This window comes from Buceros rhinoceros, unplaced genomic scaffold (genome assembly GCF_000710305.1).
Source record: "Buceros rhinoceros silvestris isolate BGI_N320 unplaced genomic scaffold, ASM71030v1 scaffold18202, whole genome shotgun sequence".
Classification (NCBI taxonomy): domain Eukaryota; kingdom Metazoa; phylum Chordata; class Aves; order Bucerotiformes; family Bucerotidae; genus Buceros; species Buceros rhinoceros.
In genome coordinates, this window is record NW_010398493.1 from 13,220 (window position 1) to 19,756 (window position 6,537).

A 6,537-nucleotide genomic window follows, 5' to 3' on the forward strand; every position below is an offset into this window, starting at 1 on the left:
GCGCCAGCTCGGCCGCTGCTGACATCAGCCTGCCAGTGCTGGGGGTGCTGTTACGAGGGCGTTTGGAAACGATGGCCGGTACCCCCCTCCATGGCCACTGTCCATCTCCGGGGCAGGAAAAAGGGGCACTTCATCATTCACACCGAGCAGCACGAGGAGAGCCAGCTCACTCCAAGGAGAGCATTAGCTGCAGGACCCCAGGACGGAGGGCAGTGACTGCTAGCTCTCCCCTTCCCCCTTCCTGATTCAAAAGCACGGCACTGTAGGGAAAAGCGGGAAACAAAGTCTAATTTATTTTAAATTAATGCAAACTCTGGCCAGGATCAATATAACTTATACCTACGAAGTTGATCGCATAATGCATTTTCCTTATGTGTTGTGAAACCCAAATCATTTTCCATTGTAGAAGACAAAAAAAAAAAAAAACAAAAACCAAGAGGCTGCCATTGAAAAGCAAGAAAATCCCAATTACAAAGTCCCCAAGTTCCTAAACACGTATCGTGAAAGTATGTGCAGCTCTGCGGCATATGGCAAATCAATTACTAGTTTAAATTTTAAAACAAAAACATGGTAAATGTGTTGCAGAAATAATCAAGAACAACGGTTTGGTTTAGATTACAGCGGCCACTAGAGTTTTGAATACAATTAATCATCATTCCAGGCAATGGGAAGCCATATTGACACTTATTCCTAATTTGAATATTTAATTAGGGTGAAGTTCTTCATCAAATTATCACAGAACTGGGAGGAAAGCCTAAAAGATTTAAACAATTACTACTTTAACCCTTCGCCAACCACTCACCTGTGAGCACAAGAATCTTTTCGCCGTTCTGCAAAGCACGAATGCGCTCAGCAGTGCTTTGACGAATACCCTGGGAAAGGGACCCGGCCACCCAGCATCCCACCGGGCGCCTCTGGAGCTGCCAGACGGACACAGGCTTCTGACCACCTACACCCCTCAACGCTTATCAGAGCAAGGCTTTCAGGCCAGATCTCCACTTTCCCATCAAATATGGCTCCTGCTAGTGTTTTTGAGCTTTGTTTTGGTTTTGTTGGGTTTGGTTTGTTGTTTTCTGTGGTGTTTTTGTTTTGTTTTACTGAAGAGTCCATCCAGAACCACCTGCCAGGCTCATGTGCAGAGGGACACTGAAGAGCAGCCGCCCAGTCTTGCCTGCCCTGCAGACCCTGCCTTGCACCAGGAGCTCGCAAGACAGGGACCCCGGCGCTGCTCTGGACCCGCTGCCCCTGCCACCACACCGTGGGCATCTTCCCTCCGCACAGCTCTGCCTCAGGCCCCTCAAACATCCCTTTATGTGCTGTACTAATCCATATAAGAAAATCTCTTTTAATGAGGAGTGATATAGTTATGAACTCTCTAGAGCCATAATTAGAGCAAACTAATTGAAGTTGTGTTTTGACACACTTTCCAAATTCATGGGTACTGCATGACATATTCACAACACTGCTGCTGCACAGCCATGGTGACAGCAAAATCATTAGGCTAATAACGCTTATTTGCATTCTTATCATGCCAGCAGCACGCGTTAAATACGGCTTCAACCAGCGCTCGTTTACTCTGAAAGTTTCCACTGAAAGATATTAACAGTAATTATTAGTACTTTAGTGCAATCTCTAACGCTAAGGAAAGGCAACTCACATTAACTATCCCCATGCCAATTAGTTTCCTTCTGAACTGTCACAAAAAATAGCTTTCCTCTCCCCGCTGAACTGAAGTCACGAGGCAGGTTTGGTGCAGCCGGGAAGGGTGGATGGACACCCGCTGCAGCGAGGCCGGCCAAAGGGCTCCAGTGCTGGAGTCAAAACTACGCTGTTCCAGCATGGGTTACACACAAAAAAACATTCTCCCTCAAGCATATGATGATTTCCAGGCAATTTAGGATGAAGCAACTGCAACAGCACAGTTCAGGACAGGGTAGATTTAATTACTCTCTCAACTTCAGTTTTCCTTTCAGTCATTAATCCCACAGAGCAAGTCTACATGTGACAGCAACAGAACAGGCACGTGATGAGAGAGAGCCTTCGATGCTAGCAAAGGCGGTTTGAGGTCTGTGAACATTATGGACACTTTTTGACTGTTTTTGGAGAGTAACTCCCATAAAACGGGCCATGGAATGCCCGACAGTTCCAGATCAGTTATTAACAACTGTCTGCAGGAAGGTGATGAACTGCTTTTGAAGTTAGAGGGCAAGTACTCATAAAGAGGAACAGAGGATCTTGAGGGGAAATGCCAGATATCAAAGGATGCTTCACAATTCACATAAAAATATCAACAATGCACAGCAAAGGAACACTGGTAAGCTTTTGCTTTCCAGCTGGATCGGATGAGCACGGTGGAGAAATCCAGCAAAGCTGTTAGAACTGCCCCACGTTACCAAACAGCAGAAACCTCGCTGCCTGCTGCAGACTGGAGCGGTCCTGTCCTTGGGTGTACCACTGTCACGACTGCAAGTCGTTCTACACCAACTTAAAACAGTGCCGCAAAACCCGCACAGGAATATCTTCAGTTCCAGAGAACTGCATCTTCCACCGTCCATGGATTATGCAAAGATCATGCCTCACGAAAAACTGAGGAGAGCACAATTAAACCCCAAGCTGCAGAAAGCTGAAAACACACCCACACGAAGGCAGTGTCAGGCTGCAGCTCTCAGGAAACATAATCCAACTTGAAAGCTTTGCCTGCGGCAGGAGGAAAAAGCCCATTTCTAAGAAATGAGCTGCTGGAGTTTCACTGACAGACATCAGAGGACCTCTCAGCACTGCTCACTCCTCCAGAATGCATTTTCCAAAGTGCAGCTTAAAGACAACATCGCAGCAGGTATCTGTGGCTCCGGCAGTGTCCAGAATCCCATCTACAGTATTTATTCACAGTCCTTAACTCTCACCGTGCAATGCCAGAACACCTACCTCATACTCCAAGGAACTGCAATGAAAAACAAAACTGTGAGGCAAGAATCACCTCGGGTAATGGACTTCATTCCAGACAATCTATTCTAATCGTGTAAACCAAATATTTAAATACTTTCTAAAACCTTCCTGACCCTTTCCCTAAAACAAGCAACACATGGGCTTTGCAGGCATTTCATCTCATTCCAAGCTACTAAAATATCCTGTTTCCCAAAAATCAATGGAGCTGGTGGTGCCAGATTCAGATTTTATAAAAGCCCAAATGCATGAGAGAATGAAAAAGGGGGTGAGTGACTCTTTCCACTTTTAGATTTACCCGTTTAGTTTTCCCAGCTGTGGGAAGGGAGGGAGGCCTGTCTGCAGCACGCCTGCTTGACGCGTCACATACAGCATGTCTCTGCGTACCCCCCAAAACGACCACGCCTCGGAGACGGGGGAGAATGATGCTGCGCCGTCCTGTTAAAACTGAAGAACCACCAGCTGAACGGCACAAGCCCCAATGATGCTAACAAGGAGCATGATCTACTGCAGAGCAGCAACCCAAAATGTACGGTTTAATGCAGGACAAAGCTCCAGCAGCTTCCTCTATACAGGAATTAATTTAGATCAGAGGACTTAAGTAACCAGGAGAGAACAGCTGCCAAACAATAGAAAAAACCCAACGAGTTTCATTTACACTGCTTGAAAGTCTGAGCTGTAGCCCATTAAATTGCTATAGGCAGAGGACTGCATCAAAGAACTAAGACCTCATACTGTAAGCATGAAGTGCTTATGAAGTGGTTGTCTCAGACGAGCAGTGCGGCGTCCCGGGAGGCTGCAGCGGGAAGAGCGCGGCTTTCCACATCCTTCACAGGCTACTCTCCAGAGTCAGGAGTTTTCAGATAATGAAGCAGTAGGGAAAAATTGCCAAACAGCAGAAATACTCCAAAAAGATAAATTACACACCATGTAAGCTTCCTTGGTCAGGATTTTAAATTCTGTCAAATTAATCAGCACAACAAAGCCCGGGCTCACAGGTCTGACGAGAAGCATCGCTTCGAGGCGAGCCCCTTGCCGGGGGCCAGGATTGGGGCAGGGGGCTCCCACTCAGGCAGACCTGCAGCACTGGGCGCTGCTGGCAGGGCACGGCTCGGCCCAGCCTGCGGGCAGCAGCAACGCCGCCCCGCAGAACCTGCTAAACAAACATTCCACATAAAGACTCATTTGGGAAGAGCACGTTGTCAGCACTGTGCCAGTAATAAATAATGACAGTCCAAACACTTTAGTAAAAGCAATAAACTCAAGAAGTGTTTTGGAAAATGGTGAAAGTGATTGATTTAAAGACGGAAATATCTGAGCACAACCACATGCACTTCAGGGTGAAAGCACAGATTACAAATCAACAGTGGCAGAGATCATATTAAATAGCAGACAACAGAGAAGTTTTAGGGAAAAAATGCCCGATTCCCCCCCAGGGCTTATTTAACAACTGAGTACACGGCTGCTCTCAATGAATGCTTTCGGCTTGCGCTTAACGACCCCACGCTGCACCCCGAAGCAAACATGCCTCCAGGAGTATTACTATACCGGGAACAGGGCTCTATGAAGAATAATGACTGTAGGGAGAGCGAAGCCTCTTCACTCAGAGCACTCCCCAAGTTTTCCAATGCATCCTCAGAACCAGCTAAATCAATCAGACTTCTCCTAACTACAGTTAATGTCTCTCTCTCTCAGCTGCTACAAGGGATTCTTGTGCCTGGAAAGTACTCATACTGTTTAAACATTTTTTCCTAATCATCGTTTTCTACCACTAAAACATACTGGACGGTGACCAATTTTTGCACATCTTCATCCAGCTGAGCTGGATACGAGCCACATGGTCAGTGCGGCTTCGTATAAATTCCTTCTGGGAACAGACTCTGGCTAAGCGTATGCCAGCGCCCCTTGCGTTCTCAAACCAGCCACCATGTTCAGATTTGCACAGCCTACGCGCACCACAGACATTTCATCCTTAAATTCTGCTTATTTCCATACTCACTGGAAAGGGCCTATGGAAACACTTCCAAGCTTCAACTTACTGTTCCAACCTCACTGGATTTTTTTAGCCATAGCCACTGTGATGTGAACCCAGGCCATGTACCATCCTTGGCCTCTCATAAGGTACGTAATTTAAAAACTAGGAGTACTGCGCTGTGTGTCCCAACACAAGAGTGGAGCATTTGAGCCAAAGAATGTGTTTGATTAGCTGTAAATCAGAAGGTACTTTTACTTAAGAGCTCTTTTGATGAAACAGATTAGAAAATGCAACTCCGTCAAGAAGGAAGATTCTGTAGATCAGACTGTCACAAGATTCCGCTGGCAGTGTTTCTCAGAGCAGTTTCCAGAAACATCCATCCCAAAGTACCCCTCACTTGGTAGCACTTGGTTCAGGCGAGGGACCCTGAGGCAGAACCCCACCACTCTGAGAGCGTGTCCTGACCAGCGGTGTCCACCTCTGGTCTGGCCTTGGCTTTGTTCCACACCAGAACAGAAAGGCATTGAAACCCTGGCACCTTTTCCTCCAGAGAATCTCCATAAAATCTGCTTTGAATGTCTTCAAAAATTAAAGATAGTTATTTCTAAATAATATCGTTGCCACCTAAAAATAGGTAAGGTGAAAGGTTTCCCCTTCCCCTCAATTAACCCACTGCAGAACAAGACTGGCCTATTGTCAGAGGGAGCCCAGGTCTCCGCCACCCAGGCTCGTGGTGCTCCTCTGCTAACTGCACATCATCGCCTCCAGCAGAAAGCCACGCACTGATCACTTCGCAAGCTGACACGACAAAGTTCAAGCACCATTAATAAACTGATTTGAAAAATCAGACTTTGCTGCCTAGAACTGAAATTCTTACATGCCTTAACGTGAAGCTTCACTGGGATCAGAGGAACAGGAGCAAATAATTTCCCTTTTCTAAGGAGGGGTTATTACTATTTGAAAGGTAAGTGGGAGCACGGGAGGAAAATTTGCACGTCCTGCTCTTATTTCAGGGGCTTTAGCAGGGCAATTGTTATCTCCTCATCACAACCAGAGCAGCACTTTCTCTGTGGAGCAATAGTCCTGCCAGATGAGTATTTCAAGACCCCAGCACTTGATGGCACAGACTGACTGTGCCCAGAGCAGGGAGCGGGCAGGGGAGGGAGGGGAGGGACATTTGCCAGCCAGGCTGCAGGCCCGCAGCTGCGGGGGTGTGAGCCGCAGCACAAACGAGCTGCTTCGGTGGCTTATTAGCCATGCGGCTCAGGCAGGAGGTACAAGCACAGACGGCGTATGCCGGGGCCCGAGGTCTGGCACCACACGCAGACCCTTCTCTGCAGACCCCCAAGGAGGAGGCAGGCAGCAGGGAGAGGTGTACACACTGCTCCATCCCCAGGCATCGCTCCTGGGCTGGGGCAGAGTCCAGAGGGGTGGCCACCTTCTCAGGACAGCCCAGCACAGGGCGCTCTGGTCACACTGGAGCTGCTGCAGGGGGCCGACACTCTGCCTGCCACCCTTCCAGCTGGGGTGGTCTGGAGCACCTGCAGCCTGTCCAGCTGGGCCCCAGCACCAGCAGCCTGGTCCCCCGCCGCCCGCAACGTCGGCATTTTACACGGCCT